Raw genomic sequence first — 25,574 nt, 5'->3', positions numbered from 1 at the left:
CAAAAATGCATCTGTTTTTAGTGAAAATTTCATGTTTCTGGAATAAAAATTCAATTCTTTATATAATGAGCCTAAAAGGCTCAATCAAAATTCAGTAGCGTTTTTTAAATCACGGCAAGAAATATCTTTTCCATGAAGAAAATTTATTTCCTTAATTGAAATAATTTTTTAAGTGTATCTAAATTCATTTTATATGTATTGCTCAGCTTTTAATTGTATGTGAAACTTTTTAATGCATATTCAAAATGTAATTTTCAATATATATAAACAAAACTTTCGAAATTGTTAAGGATGACATAAACTACGCATCTTAAGCTGCGAAGCTAGGTAGATTATATTTCTTTTGAAAAATTTCTTGTTTCCGATTAGAACAATAATTTTCGTAAGAAAACTTCCTGTTGCAAATCAGAATGATAATTTGTTCCGAAAATCCCCCGTTGAGAAATAAAATTATTTTTATACTTTAAAAAGATTCCTTGCTTCAAATCTTAGTAAAAAAATTTATCCTTTCGGAAAATTTCTTATTTCAGATTAAAATTGAACCTTCATTTTAAGGATTCCCTGTACCAGACTAAAATCAATTTTTTTTTAAATTTCACATCTTACGTTCGAAATAATAGTCTCTTGGAAAATTTATTATTTTATATTTAAATTAAATTTTTTTTCATAAATTACCTGCTTTAAATCCAAATTGCTTTTTTTCTCTGGATCTTATATGAGGAAGTTAAGAATCATAATTCTATTAGGAAACCTAACATTCAAAGATTAAATAATTTCATTCGTTAGAAAGACTCCTTGTTTCGTATATGAATTACAATTGTTTGTGAAAATTATGTACTTATATTCTGAATCATAGATTTTCTTTAATTCCCTATTCTAACGCTCTAGCCTTATCAAATTTGTTATCTGCTCTTTCTCACATTCTCAACAGAACTTAAGAATTTAAGAATGTAACTTTTGTTACATTTTTAGATGACTAGCATAAATATTTTTGAGACCTAAAATTCTTTCTAAAAAGCAATTTTGCAATGACTTTTTAAATAGGTTGTAACAGTAAACTTACCGTTTACTTATGTTGCCCTCCTCACGTCCCAACTCTGAAATCGCGAAAATCGCAACGGAAACGGAAGCTGAAAAAAAAAGTTTCTTGGGCGCCAGGCGCGCATGCGCCAACCAGATTATGCAACAAATATTCAAAGGCACATGAGAGGAGTTTTTGGGCCCAGGCTAGAATCAGCCCTCAGACAAGTGATGGTAGAGGGGGTGGATCAGTCGGAGGGTAAATTTAGTTTAGTATAGTAATTCTCCAAGGGCTAACATAATGCTCAAAGTAGCCTACTTGAGCCTAGTGCTCTGCCGAACCTAAATATGTTACCGGAAACGAAACGATTCACATGATTAAATTCTCGATAGCTACACGAAGATTAAACATAAACATACGGATGACAAGCTCGATTCGTTATTCGAACTAATACCAATCGCGGCCATTTTGATCTAAGAGAAGCGATAGCTACAACAGAAAATGAAACCCGAAACATGACATATTTTGGAGAATTAGTTTCGAAACCGGAATGAGCTCGGATAACCCGGATCGGGCCGGGATTTTAAAATATCAAGAGCTACATACTGAGTGGTTCCAAGTTACAGTTCATAATACTAACAAAAGAACAGCATAGCAAAAGCAAAAAAAACTAAGATATTTTCAAATTCTTTATGGCGATAAACAAATCAGAAACGAAAGAAAAACTAATTTTGAACATGAGTATCCGCTAGGATCCGCAGAGTATTCACATAATTAGGCGTGAACCTTACCTCAACTAGATAAAGCACAGACTCTAAATTTTTACATTTATTACGCAACTACGATAGCAAAGAAAAACTAAAAAAAAATCAGCAAGTGCGACTGTCTCTCGGCTCGTGGCTGCCGAACGAAAGAGACCCTGGTGTGTTCGTCGTCGAGCTCGTGGTCTCGTCTCCTTTGGGCGAGTTTCCAGGCATGTCGCTAATTGGCTGCTTGCTCAGCGCTATCTTGGAATTCGTTGGTTCGAATCTCGACCAGCTCATTCTGCTGGTGATGCCGGTTTGACAGAAGGATGAAGGGGCGGCTCAATAAGTGCACTGTAACTAACGAAAAAAAAATCTACAGGGCAGATCCGTAGCATTTCCGATAAATGAGGAAGCTCTCGTCCTCTCTGGAGCGAGAATGTCCGCATTGGCAAAACATAAGGCAACAAGTCTAGGACAATCAGACCTGCTTTTCATCCTCATCGCGGGAGTCTTGAAGTAGGCTGGGCTCTGAGTCCAGTGCTTTAAGCGTCAAGGGCCCTGTTAAGGGATATGAGGAATTCCTCCACAAAAGAATTACTAGTGCAGACCTGAGTATAGCTCCTGGCTACTAAGTTCGTTCCCAAAGCCTAGAGAAAATGATCCGGAGTCATCCCTGGCTCTGGAGGCATCTCAGGTTTCCATCCAAGTTCCGGGAATATTGTTCCTTTTACCTTTTTATTATTAGACGCCCTCTTAATGAAAAACGTGAATTTTTGTTCGACAGACAAAAGGAAATTGAATTTATATATTTTCAGAACCACCGCTGTTTTGCCAATTTCGATATTTGAAACAAAATGTTCAAGGGATTTCGATAAAGGACTTGACGAATGATAAACCCCGAAGCTATCCTTTACAATTATTTTTATTACCCGTAAACCTTTCATGACCCCTTTAATCTCGTGAAATGACTAAAAAGCTTTGAAAGTTTCGGTGAATTCCTTAATGTCTCTGCAAATCTTTAAAAAAAAGTTCTAGTACTTTAGCTTACCTTAAAATTCTTTAAAATCCTTTGAAATCACTTAAAGTCTTTTAAACCATTTGAATTTCCTAAGATTTTTTTTGAAATTCCGTTTACAGTAAAAACAATTAATAGATTTTTGAAAATTTAAGTAAGCAATGTCAAACCTTATCTAAGAAGTGGAGAACAGGTTTAAAATTTTATTAATTATATCGGGATTCTTCAGCTGAAGATGTATAGAATTTTCTTATAGCTGGAATTTTCAATCATAATAGTTTAATCTTTAACTAGGACAGATCAATTGTTAATTTAAAATATTAATTCCGAATAAAGAATGGGAAAGTTACATTTTTAGTTGAAAAAATTATTTCTGTAACAAAAAAAGGGTTTTTTAACAAAATGGTCAAATTTTTAACTAAAGAAATGAATTACAAGTTAAATTAACTTTAATTTTTACTTAAACTTTTAAGTAATATTTATTTTTAATTGCCTTTTTCATTAAAAATATATCTATTATATGTTTACTAAAACATTTATCTCCTTGAGTAGAATATTCAACTATGAATGACCTTATTATTCCTGGTAAAAAATCAATCTTCTCGTTGATTAATGCACCTTTTTGGTAGAAATTAATGTATTTTGTTAAAAATTATTCGCTTCAGGCAGAAAATTTATTTTTTGTCGTTAAAAATTAAACTATTTTATCAACAATTCATTCTATTTCTTTAGGAACTTATTTCTCTAACTAAAAAGGAAAAGATACTTTTTTTTGATAGTTCATAACTTTCAGAAGAAAATTCATTCAATTATAAAATTTTGCCATCCTCTGTTCCATTTAAAAATAGAATTAAACGATTCAAAATGTATGTTGTTTGTTAAAAGTAATTCTTTTTTCATATAAGAAAACTGAAAATTTTGAATGAAATTTTTTTTTATTGAGTGAATAATCTTCCTTGATTAACCACGCTACTCTTTTGTTAAAAATTCGTACTTTTTGGTTTCATCAAACGGTTTTTGATTGGGAATCAATATATTTTTGGTTGGAAATATTAACTAATAAACTTTTTGTTGCGAACACATTTTTTTATCAAATATACATTAATTTGTTTGAAAATTTATCTATTCTGTTCAAAATATTCTTTCCCAGATGAAAAATAATTATTGTTACTGAAAATGTAATATCTAAATTTTACATCAATAAATCTTATGTTTTTGTCAGTTATATTCTGCACACGAATGTGACATTCTTTGTCACTGCCTTTTAGCTGGAACTCAATAGTTCTTTATTATGTGTGTGAGTTTTCTTTTCCAGTTTTTTCCTTTTCCAAAGTTTCCTTTTTTCTAGTTTTTAAAATTAGTTAATTGGCATTGAAGAAAAGAGACAAAAATGCTTTCGCGATTTTCATGACAGACCTATTTTTTCGAGAAAGAGTAGTTAAACTTGCAAAGAAGAAGTTAAGTTTTCAAAAAAAAAAAAAAAATGAATTGTCAACTGAAATTATGAATTTTCCTGAACAATTAAATACATATAAATAAAGTGTTAATTTAAAAAAAAAATAATTTTCAACAAAATACGTCAATTGCGTTGAATTTCCAACCAGAATAGATTAGTTTTCGAATAAAAATATCAATTTTTAAACCTAAGATGGAATAGCTACGTTTTCAGATAAAAAATTGATTCTAAACAAAAAATTGTAGTTAAAAGAAAATCTTCTTTGGTCTTCTACCAAATACATAAATTTTGTACTAATGTGATGAATCGTAAAAAAGCGATTCTGAAGAAAACATTTAATATTTAATATTTCAACTGGGAAAGATTCAAAACTAAATAAAAGCATTAGAGTATAACTAAAAAACACCAATTGTCAACAAAATAATTAAAACCATATCCAAAACCTATACATTTTCCGCCAAGCACTTGCACTTTCAAAAAAAAAAAAGAAAAAAAAGAATAATTGTGTACTCAGAAAGATAAATTTTGAACAAAATACATAAGTCTAAAATTAAATATTTTGTTCCTAAACTAAAAAAGAAATTAGTAACTAAATAATGACATTTTCAATCAAATAATAAGACTTTGAAACGAAAGAGATGAATTTTATACAAAAAATTTAATAGAAGACTTTTCAACTAAAAACAATGATTTTTGAACAAACAATATATATATATATATATATATATATATATACACATTGTTTTTCTATCGAATCAGTTTGCACTTAAATAAGAAACACGATTGAAGAGAAGAACTAGGCAGATTTTTGACCATCTATATTTAAAATTGGTATCGTACTTTATGAATTAAACTGTTTGGTAGAAATTCATTTAATTCGTATTTCTTATTAAAAAATATAGCGCTTATGATTTAGTCTATTTATAAAATTGTTAATACTTCAAAAATAATGTAAAGAAAAAAGAATCCCGAAACTTAACATTTCACAATCAAAGCTGATTTCACTAAAAATAACCTCCACTTCAGAACGGAAACTAGGTATGTTATTTGTAAAAGGAAAGCGTGCAAGGTCTATTCAATGATTTTCAAAATTCGAAATGTTATTCCTAGCTTCAAAATTATCGCAATCCTGTCTCCCAGATGCCCCTACCCATTGGAATTTTTCATGATACTGTAAATTTTCGAGGTCATTTACATCAATAGTGATGAGCATATATATAGTAGTAAATATGCCCCAAATTTCGTAGTCGTCGCTTGTAAAGTCAACATAGCAACATGAAGAACCTTATCAGCACTCTGCTTCTTCTCTTTGTGATTTTTTTAGAATTTGGTGGTGAGTGTACCCAATATAATAAAAATCTCATGGCAAGTGTAAAATATAACATAGATTTCCAAAATTTAAAATTTAAGAAAATTAAGCTAAGGTTCGAGAGACACAATTAAATAACTTATTAAATTAGCATCGATTTTTTTATCTGTTAGCTCTCTCAATTTTCGATACCCCACATTACAAATAATCATTAACTTTTAGCACTCGAAACTTTAAGCTATTTACTTTTAAGCAGATCAAAAGTTGAAATTTTTTATTATTTAATTCCGAATTCTTAAGTTTTTTATTTCATTGTTTCCCTTATCTACCGAAATTTAAAAAGTTTTCAGTTCGTAGAAATGAATTATCAGCCAAGATAACGATAAGTAAAAATAAATATGCTGTGTCAGAAGCTTTGTTTAAACTGTCATCCCGACGAATTCGCGTCGCCATCAAGATAATATAAACACAAAACCGGCGTATATTTTTTAAATATTTTTTTTGCCTTGTTTTGATAATTTTGTGCAAAAAAAGTTAAGTTTGTTTTTCAATAGCTTGGTTTCTAGATCTGTACGCGACCTATTTCGTCAAAAGTAATAGGGGTGCATTTGAGAAATGCCTAACATTATCATGGAGTTAGAAACACAATCTAGAGATTTCTAAATATTAATTTTGTAACCATTTTTAATTTAAATATTCATTTTTTGTTTTACATGGAGTAACTTCTGAATTGTTTTGTGACATGTGCTGGGGGTGGTTTTTAGATGCTACTTAATATTGTTATGTGGTGGAAAACATAGCTTTGAGTTTTCTGAATATGAATTTTGTGCCTATTTTTAATTAAAAAATTAATTTTTATTTCGCATGGAGTAACTTCTCAACTGTTGCGTGAAATATCCTAAAGGTTTTTATTAAATAATGCTTAATATTTGTATGGGGTGAAAAAATAAACTAGGATCTTTTTGAATCTGAATTTTTTCAATATTTTGAATTAAAAAATTTACTGCCTGATTTACATGGTGAATTTTTAAATCTATTTTATTAAAAGCACAAGTGTTGGACTTAAAGAGATGGCTAATATTATTATGGGGTTATTAACGGAATCCAAAGTTTTCTGAATAGGAGTTTTGTGACTATTTTCAAAATATATTTGCTGTTTTACATGGAGTAACTTCTGATCCATTACGTGGACTGGGCTTAGGGTGGTTTTTAAAAGCTGCTTAATCTTGTTATAGGGTGAAATACTTGACTCGGTGTTTTCTTAATTTGAAGTTTCTAAATATTTTTAATTAAAAAATTTATTTGCAGATTTGCACTGTAAATTTTTCATCTATTTCAAGAAAAGTACAACGGTTGTATTTCAGGAGCTGAATAAAATTATTATGCGGTTAGTAACATGATGATTTCCGAGTATGAGTGTCGTTACTAATTTTAATTAAAAATTTGTTTTTTACGTGAAGAAACTTCTCAGCTGTAAAGCAAAAATCTGAAATCTTTTGTTGGCGTAGCCAAAATATCTAGCGCTTTGAATTATATAATCAATTTAAACTAATACATTAAATTCGTTTAATTTTCTAAATTTATTTAATTCTCCAAGTTTCTTAAGTCCTCTATATTCCTTGAATTTTTTTATTTCTTGAATTTCCTAAATTCCTATTTCTTCTAAAATGCTTAGAAATCCTTTAAATCGTTGAATACCACAAATATTCTAAATAAAATTAATCTTTGGAATTCCCTGAACTTTCTGAATTCTTAAGGATCTATGAAATCTTTCGATGCGATAAACTTGTTCAATTCCTATGATTCTTTGACATCCTTGAAATCCCTGAAATTCCATGAAATAAAATAGGAAAATAATAAATAATTGTAAACTATCACTATTTTAAATCAAGTTTCAAAAATCCTTTACTATTCTGAGTTCCCTGACATTTATTGAATTTCATGTATTTCCTAAATTTCGGGAATTCTCTAAATTTTAGAAATATTCTAAACACTCAAGTTTCCCTGAATTCAGATAATTTTCTGAAAAAGGTCTTTCTTTCCCCCTAAAGTAAAAAGAAAAAATTCGTTTTACCTTTAAGGAAAAATAAAAAAGAGCAAAGAAAAGTGAGAAGGCAATCAACCAAATCCCCTTCCTTCCCTCTTTTATTTCTTTCCTCTTTTTTATTTTCATTATTATCAAATCTGTAAAGCTATTAAGAACAGGTCAAAATATTCTAGCTTTATAAGCGCATTCATCTGAAAGTCAGCAATTTCGTAGGCTAAGAATAGATATATATCACCCCCTCCCTTTTTCTATGATAAGGGCAGTAGAGTGTACGCTTCCATCGTGGGACCAACCCGACAGGGCCTCGGCCCCAGATTCTTTTTTGGTCTGAATGCTGTAGCTACAACTTTTGTGTCATTTAATAAATTATCTGAGCAGATCTACGAATATGCGTCAGAACAATTTAAATTAAAGTCACTTTTTACTCAGACCGTGAAATAAATTGGAGATTCATGTCAGGATAATTGTTATTGATACGTAATTAGCATAAAGTATCAATAAGAACCTTTCTAAGAAATTAAATTCAGGAACAGATTTACACGGAAGAACGAAGTAGACTCTCAGTGATTCCTTTTTTAGAAATTTAGACTAAGAGGCGAGACTTCAGCCAACCAAGTTTGACATCGGTTGAATAGCAGAATTTATAGCCTCTAAATCCCACGGCTGAACAGAACGAGTAGATCCATTGAAGCAGCCACCAACAATCTACACTGTGAATCTCAAAGTTGTAGCACTTTCGTTTCAAATAGTGAATTTAAATAAGAAAATAGTCACTGCCTAGGGTTGACTTCGTCACGGACTATACGGATACGTGAGTATTTCGTTGGACTAAACGATATAGAGATTAGATCACGCGGCGCGACATACCACCCAACATCCGTTAACATAAGTAGGAAATTCAAAATTAGGTACACTACTAAACACACACTAATAAAAAGAAGAAGCTATGGCCGACAATATTAAAAAGAAATTCGTCTTCGCATATGAAAAATACTCCCTTAGTAGCTACAAATGCAAATATGATCGGCATGCTACGCTCTTTAGCTCTTTAGCGAAAAATTTTTATTGCTTACTTCGGACGAGAGCGAAAGAAATAACGATGATGAATCTCGAGCAGGTAATGAGGACGCGTTGCATTCAGAATCTGAATTAATTGATCCTAGGATTCCACAAAGTTTGACAAACAAAAGAGTTACCACTCTAAATGTAACCAACCCTGCAAGAGACAGTCTTTCACAAAGGTCGAATATATGTATCTGAACCACAATAGAAACCATCCTTGCGAGAGACTCAGTAAAATTAATTTAAAAATTCAACGGACAAAATGATATGGGAGTGAGACCCTTTATCGCTCTCGTAGTTAGAATTATATTACAGTGCACAAATGCAGGGGTTTCATTAGAATAATTCATCGCAGAAAAATTCGAAGGAAAATCGGAAACATCCATTCGTTTCTTATTAATTCAGGATTAGGATGATCTTTTCAAAGCTCATAGAACTCATTTTGGAACTAGCGTATCACTAGAAACGCATCGCACAAAACTTTGACAAACAATCCAAGGAACTGGGGATAGTATGAAGAGTTTCAATGCATGATTTAACCCAAGAATGCACAAACATTTGTATACTGTTTAGTCGAAAAATCCCTAAACACATGAATGAGAAATTAGAATAAAAATAAACAGCAAACAGTTCTTAAAAAATACTTTATGGATTTAAGAGGAGAACTTTCAGACCTAGTTTCAATAAAAAATCTCAGCGTTTTGAGAGAAACACAACAAATGACAATCTAATTCGAAGTCTGGCTAACGGAAAGGAGTATAATTCGCGAATTTAAAGACAAGATTAAGCCTCAAATACCTATTTGCGCAATCTTGAATGAATCTCCTTTTCAAACTTTAAACTCCCAATTGAATGAACAAAAGTACTCTTCATTAAACAATCCTCCAAATCACAGCATACCTTTGCAGCAGAGGACCCAGTTATTTTGCAGTCACTGTAAAATCCCTGAACACACCGAAAATCAATGTTTTTTCAAACAGAAAAATTTGCATGCGAAAGCCTCGGGAAATCGATCTCCAAATCGTGTGAAATATCTCCAAAAAGAAACAGAAAAGAGAGATATCAAAGAAACGGCAATGGAATCGGAGACAGAGTATCAGCATTATCTGGAAGATTGTACTCTATCAGAGGACAATTACAAGGAACCTCTAAACCTATAAAACTATTAGTTGGTAGTGGTGCATCGATAATATAATAAAAGCAAATGCCATGAATAAATACTACTAAAGAATTGAAATGAACAAAGAGTTTTTAATGAAAAATGATAAGCATCGGGTAAACGATACGCCGGAAAAACGAACGTACAGCTCCCTCCAGTTGTACGATAAACACCCATAAACCCCTTAAAAATGATGAACTTGAAAAAAAATCAGAATCACATTCTCATATAAGATAATTCCTACATTCCGAATTCTACTTACCGTATTGTTGATTCACAAGTTATCATTCCTGTTTTTAACGAAACCAAAACAGACTTGAGATAAAGTGATGAAGAGATAAATTATAAGTTTATCAATGTTGCCCAAGAACGAACGGAGCGCTTAACTTACATATCTCAAAAGGAATTAAATGCTAGATTGGAATGATTTAACGGAAATTTGAGGCTTGAGCAATTCGAAGATGCACACTGAATACAGATTTAAGAAATGGGTATCTCTTATCACGTTTGCTTACTGCAAGGAGAATAATAGAAGCCTCGGACTCACCATTCAATTCACCCCCTTGGGTAGTCCCGAAAAAACGCGATGTGTCTGGAAAACCTAAATAGAGGGTTTTAATCGATTTTAGGAAGTTAAATGATAAAACAAATCATGATGACTACCCACTTCCTGTAATCGACGAACTTCTGGACCAAATCTAAGAAGAAAAATTCTTTACAGCCTTTGATTTGAGCTCACGATTTTATTAAATTCCCCTGGACGGGGACACCGCAACCACGGTGCTCTGTCCGGAACACCTAAGAATCACCATCCGAGAATCAAGTGAAAGATCAAAAGGCAAACCAGCTATAAACGAACCTGACATAGGAATGACCATTTTTTTAGGAGGAAAGAAAGAGTTTTTTTAAAATTGTAATAGGAACATTTTATGGTGGTTGTCCAAATTTTGTGTCTAAATTCTTGGTTTCATTTTCAGGAATTCTTCGCGTTAAATATAAATCTTCGGACTTTCTTTGAATGCTTTATATTATTCTGAAGTCCCATCCTTTGAATTTTGGGAACTGAGAGAACACGGGGATAAATTTAAAGAGATTAGTTCACGGGAGCGCGTGATTTGAGAGCTACACTTTTTACGCGACTTAAAGTACCGGACTATGTGATCTAAAAGTATAGAAATCCAGACTTGAGGCTTTCAATGCAAAGGTTCTGAGATCTTAGTTGTCGCGCTAAAGCCTAATAAAATCAAGCAGTATTGCCGTGAATTATTCTTCCAAAATTTCTTTTCGTACAGAGATATCGAACTGTTTGATTGTTAATGCTTCAGTTTAGAATTGTTAAATTTTCAATTTTAAGATTGATATTCAGGTTTTTCCTAATTATAACTATTTGTTCACTTTTTACAGAATTAAATGCTGCTAGTAATTCGGGAGCTGGTTCTAGTAATCCCGGATCAGGTTCTGATAATCCAGAATCAAGTTCTGGCAATAAGAAAAGGAAAGGGATAGGCAGAGGAGGGCCACGCGCCAATTCCGGACGCCCGCGTGGCGGAGGAATGCAATTTTCGATGAGAGAAGTACCCCAGCCAACTCTAGATCGCTTACACAATACAACCGTCACTTACAGGGACAAACTCGTTTATTTGTGGACGAGGAATGAACGCATAGAGCGAGCTAGCTTTAATGGCATGTATATTCCTACTGCTCATAGTGGACAACAATATGATTATCTAGTTGGTCTTGATGACTTAGAAGGTTTGACAGCAGTCATATATTTATTTAAAAATGGAACACTTATGTCAATCCGTGCACCGAGACCCACTAGTAAGTGATAATCTAACAATTACGTTACAGACTTTTTGCAAATTTATTAGCCCTCCCCTTCTCCATGCGAAGAAAATTTTAAAAACAAAAAAAAATTAACAAGGCAACGATAGTCTCCTGCAAAATTCAAACGTATAAAAAGCTGTGTCATCTAGTAAATAAATGTTCACCTAACACTTAGTTTGTGACCATTTTTTACACTATTAGTCAATATTTTCAATTATTCAACATTGGCTATGCATTTTTCTAGATTTTGAGATAAGGCAAGCCTGAATTAAAATAACTTTAATATTTTATAAAAAGATTTCGATCACGAAAACAATATTAAATTATTTTGAGTATAGTAGTAATTTTAAAACTCGGCTAAAAGTTTTATTTATGAATATTTTTTTAAACACAAGAAAATTTTTTAATTTGTTTTAAATCTTTGGAGAGTCCTTTAAATATTTGAAAATCCTAAGAAAACTTCCAAATAACTTGAAATTCTTCAATTCTTGTATTCAATTTTTGTAATTGAATTCTTCGAAATATAATTGAAATATTATTAAGTATTAACGGTTTTTATATCTCTTGAAAATTTGATAGTATTTCTTGAAATACCTTGAAATATTGGGCTCCTGAAAACTTGATTGAAATGCTTCATTAAGAACCTTCAATATCCCATAATAATACTAAAATCCTTGGAAATCTTTTGAAAAATTTGGAAATTAATTAAAAATTTATAATAATCTTTTAAAATATTCTAAAGCCTAATAATTGTAACAGAATTCTTCTGAGTTTTGGAAAATCTGGGAAAATTTCGGAAAGCACATGAATTTTCTGAAATCCTTTAAAATCATTATCTTTGTAATGTCTTTACTCTTCTAAAACTTCCTTGAAATTCTTGAACATACCCAAATTATTTTAAATTGTTTAAAATCTCTTACAATATCTAAAAATTTAAAAATTTTTTCGACATATTTTAAACAATAAAATTGTTCTTAAACATTGTGCTTTGATTAAAAATAAAAAGTATTAGTAGTAAAAATAATTCAAGGAAATAAGCAGATTCCCCAATAATATATATTCAGGTGCTTGCTATATTTTTCGTAAGAATAATTTTTTAAACAATTATAGTGCTTTTAATTTTTAGAAATTCCTAAACATTTAAAAATTTTTCGACATATTTTAAACAATAAAATTGTTCTTAAACATTGTGCTTTGATTAAAAATAAAAAGTATTAGTAGCAAAAATAATTCAAGGAAATAAGCAGATTCCCCAATAATATATCTTCAGGTGCTTGCTATATTTTTCGTAACAATAATTTTTTAAACAATTACAGTGCTTTTAATTTTTAGAAATTTGTTTAAATTTTATGAAAAAACAATGATCAACAATGCAATTTTTTAAAACATGACTTTAAAAAAAGCTGCCTTAGTTCTTGAAATTTGATTCCAACTAATACTTTTATTTACCAATAATGTTTAATAGGGTGGCTCAAAAAGGCTTTTTTTTAGAACGCAACGATCCCCCCAATTTTATTTCAAATCCGAAAAAAAAATTCCCTGATTTTTTTCCGTTTTTAACAGGTACCGGTTTTGACTCAAAGTTTCCCATGTCAAATTTATGGGGAAAAAATAGCTTTTTTGAGTTTTTAGAATAATTTTTTAGAGTTTAAAAAAATGTGACGGAAAAGTATGAGGACCTGTTGAGAATTATCCCACATAGAATTTTATGCATCAGACATATGGGTTTGACACCCCTAACACGAGTAACTGAAAACTAACCATGGAACAAAAAATGTCAATTCTTAATTATTACTGACCTTTTGAACCTTGTGTTCTCGTTTTCTATTCACTTGAAATCATTACTATTGGTCTAGTGGAATATTTATCATCATTGTTTGATTCCACTTAAAATTATTACTATCAGTCAAACGCGATATTTAACAACATTGGTTTATTAATTTATAATTGTTTAAAAAAATGTAATTTTTTTACATTATTTTTTTTTTAAATTGGTTTTTTCCTAAAAAATTGTCACTATTAGTCTTGTGGAATACTTAGTAACATCGGTTCAGTCATTTTTAATTATCTAAACAAATGGAATTTGTTTGAATAATATTATTTCGAGTTTTTTAATTTGTTCAAACAATTGACAATTAATGAACTAATGTTAATAAATATTTCAATAGATAAATGGTAATAATTTTAAGGAGGAAACGAATTTTTGAAGGAGAAAAAATTATATAAACGAATTCTATTTGTTCAAATAATTAAAAATTAGTTAACCAATGGTAATAAATATTCCACTAGACCATCATTAATAATTTTAAGTGAAAAAAGGCAAGAATACAGTGTTCAAAAGGTGGATTTCATGAAAATTTGACATTTTTTGTTTTAAGGGTAGTTTTGGGGTACTCGTGGGGGTGCGTTAAGGGTGTCAAACCCATATTTCTGATATATATGTCAAACCCGTATTTCTTCAAGATTTCTGAATTTTATAAAATTATTTTACATTCAAAAGATCCTAAGTCACATTTACAACGCATATTAGTCACATTTGGTCGATTCAATGACTTTTAAAATGTCTAGGTTTAACTAGGTCCTTTTTTTAAATTAAATTAGACTGTGTGAGCTCTATGTATTCCTTTTTTATTTTAAAGAAGAAATCAATTTTTGAAAGCTTCTGCATTGACACTGCCTCTATTTGATTTTGATATAATTCTGGACCTGCTAACGAAATTTTTGAAAACCAGTTACCAGAATTTAAATAGAGAATAATAAAATAAAGAATTAGCAGCATAAATAAAATTTATTTCATGGCCATAACACAGTATTTTGAATTATATTCCAAAATAAAATATAAGAGGCACGATTTTTATAATTACACTGTTTTACCAAAAATCTAACTAATTATATGAAACTAATTACTTTTCATTAATCGTATTTGATGCTTTACAAAACTTTCAATTAGATAAGAATGTTCAACTTTAAGATTGATTTGAATTTCTCCTATGTTCACATATCTTTATTTTATTTTCAAGCGTCAAAAAAAATTATGGAACCGACCATGTATCATTGGTTTATCGTTAATACTGAAACATACTGGATGCTGCATGTCAACCCACAGGATATTGGCATCGTACCAGGAACCCGGCTTACAAAATATATCTACAACCCAGTGTCAATTGAGCTTGTCCAAACGAAAAATATACGTCCTCTTCAACTTGGTGATGACTTAGATCAGATTGACTATCCTTTGGGCATCTCATTTTGTACTTACAGATCAACCGAATTTTTTTGCTATGCAAAACTTATGGGAGCTTTCTTGCTTCCGCCCGGACACACTTGCTATTCGATCGTACATGGATAAATGTTCACCAATGTCCTCAATATCACTCTCCTACTACTCGATTTATTTTCTAACATTTATACAATGTATTTAATTATTGAAGGTTTAAGGTACTCGTGGGTAATTTCTTCTAGTATTGTAACTAATATTTTAATAAAAACTTGATACATGATACTACTTCAATTGGAAGGCTCTTATTGATAAGTAAGTATTCAATTTGAAACTAAATTTCCATTCGCACAATTGCGAATCCATAAAAATTAAAAATGGTTTCATGTTGATTTCCTAGATGAAAAAATTTTCAATCACATTTTTTTACTGATTTTCTCTCCAATTTTCTAATCTAAAACTTTAAAATCCAAAAAACTTAAAATCAATTATTGAATTAATTAACAGATTTATCAATGTAATGACAGACAAAACATTCCGCCAAGAATATGTGCGTATAAATTTTTTGATCCTTTTGTGGTTATTAACAAGTAAAAATTTTTGGAAAATTCTTTTTGGTTCAAAATATTAGTCAATTTATATATAATCATCAATGTTCCTTCATATTATTGTACTTTGTATTCTACCCTGTTCATTAAAAAAGAGAAGCGTTACTTTTTTCAACAAATAGACTGGAAATAATATTCAGTATTTTTCAACAATAATATATAGTTTTTTTTAATTAAGTAGCAATGCATAACTTAATTTTTTTTAAAACAGTTAAAATTGAAGAACACTATTATACATTATATGTTCGAATTTTTTTACAGAATCAACTTTGTTGCAGTTGATTTAGGAAGAGTATCTTGCTAAAATGAATATAGCTAAAAGGGGGGTCAAATTAATTGAATAAAAATAATGTAGGAAACATAAATGATAAAAGCATAACGGGTACGTGACTTTTCCCATAATGTATCCACTCAATTTGAGGTTTTCCTTTTTCTTAAAGTATCTTAATGCAGTAAATAATACAACCAATAATGATCCTTGGCCTCCACCCATTATACAAAATGGGCCAAGACTGATCTCACCTATTTCTGCGCCTTTCACTTACTCTTAGACTCTTTGTCAGGATCCTTCGACGAGCCCAATATTGAAAGAGCTTGCTAAGACGGTACAATTTTTGGAGAACCAAATAAGTCCACAGATTACGATACCAAAAGGAAGGCTCCTCTGTCATTCTAATAACCGTGTATGAATTTTGTAAAGGAAGGGCTTTCATTTTTATAGATCTGGGTTCAGAAGTTGATTTGATTAAGCTCCAGGCATTGCAGCGTCATCTAAAAGTAAGTAAATAACTCATTCAGACCTCAGATATAACTGAAGAATTAGTTAGCACTGTTGAAATAATGTTAATTATTCTGCAGTCGAGTCAGTAAAAGTTGATGTTCTGCCTAACTAATTTCTGCTCTTTGGCGATGAAATAATCGGTTCGTCAGGAACAAGCGAACTTATCATTCAGACACAGCACCTTATTAATTATATCAAGGCATTTTACATTGCTACCTTTTATTGACAGTAAATCAAAATTAGCTTGACAAAAAAATTATGAAAGAAAATTAAGCCCTTTTTTTGGATTTAAAAACTAAATCACGTGTAAAACAACTAGTACCTAGTGACGTCGAACCTGAGAAGTCTTACATAAGATGAAGCGAATTAAATAAATAGGAAGAAATCCTTATAAACACAAACGCTCACAAAAAGCATTATAGTCCCTCTGAACCCATTCGTATTAGCAATAATACCAAGTATAAGAAAATTATTTCTCGTTGATCATCTTTGTTTGCTCCTGACCTGACCCAACGTTGATTTAATATTGTTTTAACATTGAATCAACTTTGCTTGAACACTGAACCGCCACCGACACTGTCACCATCATCACCATCGTACTACAGTCAAATCGTTAAGTGCGCATCACATGAACTTATGCAAGAAATCAAACAATCTTCCCATCAAGTTAACTACGTATGATGAGAATGACTGTTATGAATTTATTCCTCTTAAATTGCTAGAATATCAAAAAACGATAAAAAATAATAACAGCAATGAACAAAATGATAATAGTAGTAGCATTTCAGTAGTGATCAAACTGCAGAAAGTCTTAAAGCGCAAATGTGGCTCTCTCAGAAAAAAAAAGAATATCATGGTAAGGGGTTTAAGTGTTTCATGGATAATAAGACAAAGGAAGAAGATGAGAAGCAGGATTATATGAGTGAGAAAGATGGAGAGCGAGATGACAAGAGAAAGGAAGAGGAGGATCAATAAGAAATGGACCAGGATCAGGAACATGAAGATGACGATGATAATGATGCTGTTGATGATCCTGATTATAATAAAGAGGAGCAGAAGAAGGCTGAGGAGAGTTCAAATGGATTTAGTTAATTGATATTCAAGGCTCACTCTCAACCAAGCCAAGAATGCTGCTTTATGATGGTTTATACAAATCCTAACAAACTTGGAGATGCTTTGTGATTTTACATTAACTCTTATCATTCGTTAAAAGGTCTCAAGTGTCAAGCAATTATTCACATATTACGTCAAAAAACCCATAATATTTTAGCAAGCATGGTCATTGTAAATTTTGGTTTAACTATGTTCAATGTGTATAATTACATTATGATATTATTCTCTTTAGCTAACCTTAAAATCTATACTGTGAAATTGAGATAAGTATTTTTTCTTGAATAAGCAAACTTTTGAGGTTGCCAAAGGTGAAAATTTATTTAAAAACTGTTATCCAAAGATTTTTTCAGTAGTGACAAAGGTTGTAAGATGAGGATAACTTTCTCAAAAAATATTTGAAGGGGAAGCCTGTTGGCCTACGTTGAAATGGATGCTGAAGTGGCCGCGAAGGTGGAAAAGTTTTTTCGGATAATAATCAGTTATTTTCTAAAAGAAAATCACGTCCGTTAACTAGTGACTGAAATGCATTAGGAAATTATAGCCAAGATCCAATAATAAAAATGGATGTACAGCGATTCTTTAAATTTTTAATTCAGATTATCTTTATAACTTATGATTTCAATAATTTTCCTACAAATTTTTTTCTTAACACTGAAGGAAAAAAATCCACAAGATCCAGGTGCAGAAATTATAGTTACAGCTTATTTCCGAAATAAAATTGTTCCTTAATTAATATTATTTATTGATTAAAAATACGATATTAAAATATTTAAATCAAATAAATTTGTGTTTAATATTCAATGTGTTATAAAATTATTATTCAAGTTTAAAATTAAAATGATTTTACAAAAATTTTACAGACAAAATAATGTAAGAATACACGTGTGCCTCAAACGGAAAAAAATTTATTTCTAAATTTTTTCTTTGGCTCAAATGTTCCCCTATTTAAATTAATAAAATATATATTTATTAAAGACATTTTTTCAGTACCTTTTTATCCGAAATTTCTTTCTCCCTTTTTTTAATGAAAAATTTGATTTTTCGAGAAAACGTTTTTTATAATTTTTCAAAAATACTACGTACAGAAAACCTGATTCAAACTTCAGATCTGCAAAAATTAAGTGAAAAATGTCAAACTTTTCTACTCTTAAAAAATAGTTCTACTGTTTTACCGTCAGATTTTAAAAAGAATGAGAAAACCAGAATTCGACTTCGTAGTATGGTGAGGGCGGCAGGTCGATAAGGCAGAAAATTATATTTTTTATATAAATATAGATCCCCCACTCTGACCCTCGCAGGTCATTTAGGCGAGAGGCTAATCTGCCAATACAATGGTAATTACTCAATAAGGATGAGCAAACCCGTTTTTTGGAATCTCGAGAATCCTTAATTTGTCACGTAGCTTCTTGAAAATTAAAAAAATCTAAATTAGATTAAAATCCAAATAAAAAATCCTATTTAACGTCCAATAATCAAATTTATGCAAACTCGAGGTTCTTAATTCATCGATCTGATATTAGGGTGGTGCAAAAATGCATTGCAAATTTTTTGTGACTGTAGAGGACAAGACCCCCCCCCCCTTCCAAGTTTCCATTCCCGAAAAAAGAAAATCCGTAATTTTTTTTAAATTTCTAATATTAACACGTGCCACCGGGCACTTCAAAATTTCATTTAATCAACACTGGGAAATTTTTAATTTTCGAATGATTGAACTCATATTCCAGGGTTTCATCAAAGTGTGCCAAATTTTTTACGGATTTAAGAGGAGTTTCTAGGAAATAAAACCATACTAATAACTCTTATTTCTAACCTACTCCCACCATCCCTGAAGTTCCCCAAATATAACCCAAATTAAAAAAAAAAACACATTTTTACGTAATATTGTTACTTTTTAGCATTTTGCGTCGTCTTTTTCACACAGATGTGTTCTATTTTATTTCATTCTGTAGCTGTCGAAAAAAACCTGCTTAGGAAAATAAAGATTGTTTAGACAAATCAATATTTATTAAAGATTAAAATAAATGTAACAAAATTATTTAATTATTTAACAAAACCAAGCTAAGGATACTAATTTAAAACGAACGTTGTCTGTCTCAATTTTTAGAAATTTTGCTAATACACAGTAAATAATTATTGAAATGATTACAGAATGGTTTTGGAAGAATGTACTTCTCCATAAAATGGAAACCAATGTTATTTCATTCGAAAAATACGATTATTTTTTTACATTTTTGGGAATAAATAATTGATCAAACAATTAATAGTTGCTTAAACAATAGAAAAACTTTTTAAAGGCATGGGAAATATTCAAATTGTTCGTTAGTAATTATTTGTATAAAAAGATTAAGGGAATTCATCAAATGTAACAATATCACGTAAAAATGTAGTTTTTCATTTTAGGGTCATGTTTGAGGCCTAGCGGAGAGGGTGAGAATGGGTTGTAAATAAAAACTATTATTATTATTCTTTTATTTCGTAGACACTCCTCTTGAATTCCTAAGAAACTTAGCACGTTTTGGTAAAACCCTGGAACATGAGTTCAATTTTTCGAAAATTCTAAATTTCTTTATGTTTATTAAATGAGATTTTGAAGTGCCCGGTGGCACGTGTTAATGTTCGAATTAAAAGAAATACGGATTTTCTTCCTCTGCAAATGGAAACTTTTGTGAGGGTATGTTGCTCTTTAACTCGAAAATCATTCTTGGACCTCCCTAATCGGATATATTGCCTTCTTTTATAAAATATATCTATTTACCACTATTATGATTTTTGTATAAAACCTGAACCTATACATACCAACACACATAATTATTTGTATGTGTGTGTGTTACGTAGCTTTAAAAAAATTAATATATTTCTTGTAAGTCAAATTGTTTCATGATTTGTTTCTAATATTTGTGAAGAACCAAAGAAAATTGTAATAAAACTGTTTTATGAACATTTAAAAGTTCATCTTAAATTTATAAAAATTGTACTTTGAAAAATTTTAAGTATTACATAAACTAAGCCTGTTAAGCTTCGAAGCTAGGCAGATTTTGATTCTTTTGAAAATTTGCTTGCTTCAAATCTTAATTATAATTTTGAACAATGTTGAAAAGTCCTTATTTCAGATCAAAATTAAAGTTTTATTTTTGAAATTCGCAGTTCTATTCCCAGTTCTAAATTCTAAACTAAAGCCAAATTTTTTTTCGTTAAATTCTACTTCCTAAGTTTAAAATGTTACTCTCTTGGAATATTTCTTATTTTATATCTAAATAATCATTTTTTTTCTTCAAAAGTGCCCTTCTGCAAATCTCAATAACAATTCTTCGCCAAAATTTCACCTGACAATTAGGAATCATAATTCTATTGAGAAATATGAAATACAATGGAAAAATTAATTTGATTCTTCAGAAAACTACTCGTTTCAGATATGAATCATAATTGACTGTTGTTTCGCCTATTTTTTAGACCTCGCTGGAGACCTGGTGAAAAAATATGAAAAAATGTTACAGGTATCAAATTACTCGTCATTAAAAAAAGAGAGTGAGCATCGCTTTTTGTTTTTTAAAAATATCTAAAAATTACCCCTATTTAGTTGTTGAGAAGACCCCAGAAAATAAGAATATATGAAATACCACTAATTATAAAATCACGTTTAATTGTTTCTTTATAAAATAAACCTAAAATAAGTAGAATTGCGTATTTTTTTGATTGATAAGGAGTTTAAGTCGAAAACTATTTTATAATTAGTGGTATGTCCTATTTCTTGATTTTTTGGAGTCTGATTAACACCTAAATAGGGATAATTGATTGAAATTTTTAAGAAACAAAAAGGTTCAAAGAATAATCGAATTTTGGCGTCACTCTTTGGATCAACGTTTATTTTTCAACGTTTTTCTATAAGTTTTTTTTTAAATTTTTTAAAATTCCAGATGCTGTATTACATTATTTTCTGGAGCAGCGTAATCAAATTTATTATCTGCTCTTGCATTATGAGCAGAACCTTACAAAAACTAGGTTTCGGCTAAACAAAAATCTTATACGATAGAAGAAAAAATCTTTTATAAAATATTGTATTATTAGGATAGAAATCAGAGAAACCTATAATATCAAATATCAATAAATTCGGCTTTCTGTAGCCTCTGAAAAACAAACGCTGACAATCGAACGCACGCACCGCATGCTTATAAGTCGAACCCCTAATCCCCATAGCTACGATGCCACGCTGAGTGCGGTATCATAAATGCTAGACGGCATTCATCCGATTCCGTACATAAATTGTCATGTGGCGCCGATCGGGCCCCGATCGGGAAAAATGGGGGCCTGATAGGGTAATCTGTCTAGCGCCAGACCATAAATTCAATGCCCTACCCGACCGGGCCCAGATTTGGGAGTCCAAAATGTGGACCCGATCTGGCCGAGATACGGCCCCTTTAATTTTTTTTTATAATTAGTAAAATTTCAAAAGTTTTTATATGTGACCAATGCACATGGGGCACGTGAAGGGAGATTTAAAAAGGGAGGTTGAGTTCGAGAAAATATAAAAAGCATTTAATTTATAATGTTACTAATCTGGAAATTCATAAATTTGGTATAAGGTAATCTCTATTTTTAGAATATCAACAACAAAATATAAAATTCTAAAAAGCTGGAAAACATTTTTTTTATTGACATAAATAGTAAATGCGCTCAAAATGATGATGCTTTCTCAAATATGTATAAACAAATATAGTGATTCCAAAATTGGATATGGGACATTAAATAATAATTTGCGTAATTGTTAATAACAATTTTAAAACAATGCGTGACAATCTGCGGTTGGTCGTCGAAAAAAAGTATTTTTTCTTGAATCATTTTTGTGATAATCTTATTTGTGTTATTGAATCAATGAAAAAATTGATACTTACAATAATAATGAGATTATTATAAAAAACTTAAAATAAATCAATTATTTGAGAGTCACTTGTTCTTCATTTGTTTTTCATGAAGTTACGTACAAAACAGATTAAAGATAAGTGACTTCTGAATACGCAAGTACAGCGTTTTTGCACCTTATTTTCACTTGTTCCTCATTTATTTTTCAGGAAGTTGCATAAAACAAATTAAAGATAGGTGACTTCTAAAAACGCAAGTACAGCGTTATTGCTATGGACAGTTTGCTACAGAAATTGTTATTAATAATTAGGCAAATTACTATTTAATGTACTATATCCAATTTTGGAATAACTGTTAGTTTATTGTCGGATAATTTCAGTGTAAAACCGTCCCTTTGCATGTAGAAAAAATAAATCATAGTTTTGTGGAAAAAATTGTTTATAACAATCATATAAATTATTCTTTATTTAATTTCGTTGGTTAGTCACCGCAATAAATGTCACTCTAATGATTATAGAAGAAAAAAACATTTTTTTCTACGAGGAAACGGCCGATTAGGAGACTTGTTTAACTAAGTTGTTATAAATAATCTATATTATTTATGTTTGATAAAGCTTAAAGTATGGAAAAATGGAAAAATCAATTCAGCGATGAGAAAAACTCGCTTATAAAGAATTTGTTTCTAGAAATTGTTTATAATAATTAAGTTAAGTATTATTAGAATTAATTATGTAAAAAGAATTTTCAACATTATACGTGATCAGAAATTGTTTAATTTCTATCTAGAAGAGATAATTTTGCGAACACAAATATCGGAGAGCTATCAAGCCGGTGTACAAGTATTTTGAAAAGTCGGTAGGTTCGCGGTAGAATTCTTGACTATTATCCGCAAGATTGCGCGTTCGTTTCTCGGTATCCGTAATTTATTTTTGTATTTTTGTATTAAAATGCTGATTTATTCCACTTATAATTAAAATTTAATATAATTAGGCTATTTAATATAAAATAAACAGAGTTTTTATTAAATATAAGAAAGCAATAATCACGTAGGGATATCGGGAATCGAACGCGCAAACTTGCGACTATCAGCCAAGCACTCTGCCAGTTAGCTACCGACGCTTCGAAAAAATTTTGCATCGGCTCGGCGACCATGCGTTTGCTATTTTTAAAATAAAAGTTTCTCAAAACTGGGTCTAAATTGTCTCTTGATTTTTCTCGGCAAGCCTCTGGTATGTGCCTTTCAATTAGGAGAGCATCAATTAAAAAAAGGCAGACCTAAAGGTCCCCCTGTATGACAGGTTTTAAACTAAATAAAAACAGTTGAGTTTAACTAGAAAATACCAATTTTCTAAAAAATAGTAAAAACCATATCGAAAATAGATAAATTACTAACCAAAAATTTGCGTTAAAAAAGATTAATGTTTTACACAAAAATATAAAGTTTTAACCAAAAAAAGGACAAAGAATTTTTTTAAAAGAATAAAGTATTGACAATAGGTAAAATAGTGTCAAGTTTAAAATATAAACGTTATTTTTTAAATTATGAAGTTACTATGGAACTGGAATAATTCTACATAAAGGCTCCTAAATGATTCCTTTCGTGAATTTGATCGAAATAGAATATTTGATAATAAGATATTTGGATTTTCAATTGTAATTTTTATAGAAAATATAGCGTTTATTATTGCTTTCACTAATAAAATTATTAAGACTTTAAAAATAGTATAATGGACAAAATTTCTAAAAGTTGGAGGACACATCGTATTATGAATGTATCACAATTAGGCTCATTTTACTCAAAATAACTTCCACTTCAGATAGGGAAACTAGCTATTTTATTAAGTGGTAAGTCTACTCAAAAGCGATTTGATTTACGATTAGTTAAATTTCAAAGAATTTTATACTTACGCATTGAATTGTTTATTCTCTTAATTTTTCGCTCTTTAAATTATCGGTACCTGCTAGTGTTTTTTCCTAAGGCTTGACATAAACAATTATTAAATTCTAGTACTTGAAATTTTAAGCTATTTACTTTAAAGTAAATTCAAATAAAAATTTTTAATATATAATTCCTAATTCCAAAGTTTTTTTTTCTTTCATTTATTTTTCCTTTTCTATGGAAATTTAAAAAGTGTTGAGTTCGTATGAATGAAGTCTCAGCGTAGATAACGAAAAGTCAACATAAATCTGTTGTATTAGAAGCTTTGTTTAAACTGTGAGGCCGACGACTTAGAGCAGCCACTAAGACCAAATAAACAAAAATATGGCATTTTAAAAAAAATATTTTTCTTTGCGTTTTTTACTGAATTTATACACAAAAAAATTCTTGTTCTTTCAACTTCTGAGTTACAATTATTATTATTCTGAGTACAATTATTTTGTTGTAAGTAATAGGAGTAGATTTGAGGAATGCCTAACATTATTATGAGGTTAGCAACACAATATAGAGATTTTGAAATATGAGATTTGTGACCATTTTAGGAGGTGTCTCACCTGGTTACGGGGTTAGTAACACTATCTGAAGTTTTCTAATTATAAATTCTGTGACTATGCTTAATTGAAAGTTTAATTTTTTTGTTTCACACAAAGTAACTCCTGAACTGTTTTGTGAAATCTGTTAGAAGTAGTTTTCAGGACTGTTGCAAAAATTCAAAAGCATTCCAGTATTTATCCTGTACACACAAATTCAGCACTCTAATTTCGAGTAGTAAAAAAATCGGTTGTTTAATTTCCTGGAGCAAAAGCATAGGGAATCTATTATTCGAGTTCCCGAATAACCCAGATCTACGAATTCAAGCTGCGAAAATTTTAGCGTATTTCAATTTTGAGCAGTCAAAAATAAACAATCAATAATTTTAGCACCATGACAAATCGATGATGATTTTTCGAGGAGAAAAAAATCAGTCATCTATTACTGCTACAGTAGAATAATTTAGAACTTAAAATGCAAGTAGCAACAAAAATGCCGTATTTTTCTTGAGGAGTCAAAAAAAAGGACATCTATTATTCGTGTAGAAAAATAATTCAGAAGTTGAAGTGTGTCAAATCCGTTGAAAAATTAATTCAATTCTTAGCGATAGTTTTATCTTTTCATTTCTCGAATTCAAAGAATTCCTGGTACTTCCGAAGTGATCAGAAATTCCTAAAATCGTTGAATTCCAGAAATATTCGAAATGAAATTAATCTTTGTATTCCCTTCACTATCTAAATTCTTAATGATCTATTAAATCTTTCAATTACGAGGGTAGTTCAACAAGTCCTTAGAATGAAGTATAAAAACAATTTTTTTTGGGTAAATTTTCTTTTATTTTTCAACATAATCTCCTTGGAGCTCTATACACTTGGTCAATCGCTTT

Source organism: Belonocnema kinseyi, chromosome 3 (genome assembly GCF_010883055.1).
Source record: "Belonocnema kinseyi isolate 2016_QV_RU_SX_M_011 chromosome 3, B_treatae_v1, whole genome shotgun sequence".
Taxonomy (NCBI): domain Eukaryota; kingdom Metazoa; phylum Arthropoda; class Insecta; order Hymenoptera; family Cynipidae; genus Belonocnema; species Belonocnema kinseyi.
Note: the sequence above shows the minus strand (reverse complement) of the source record.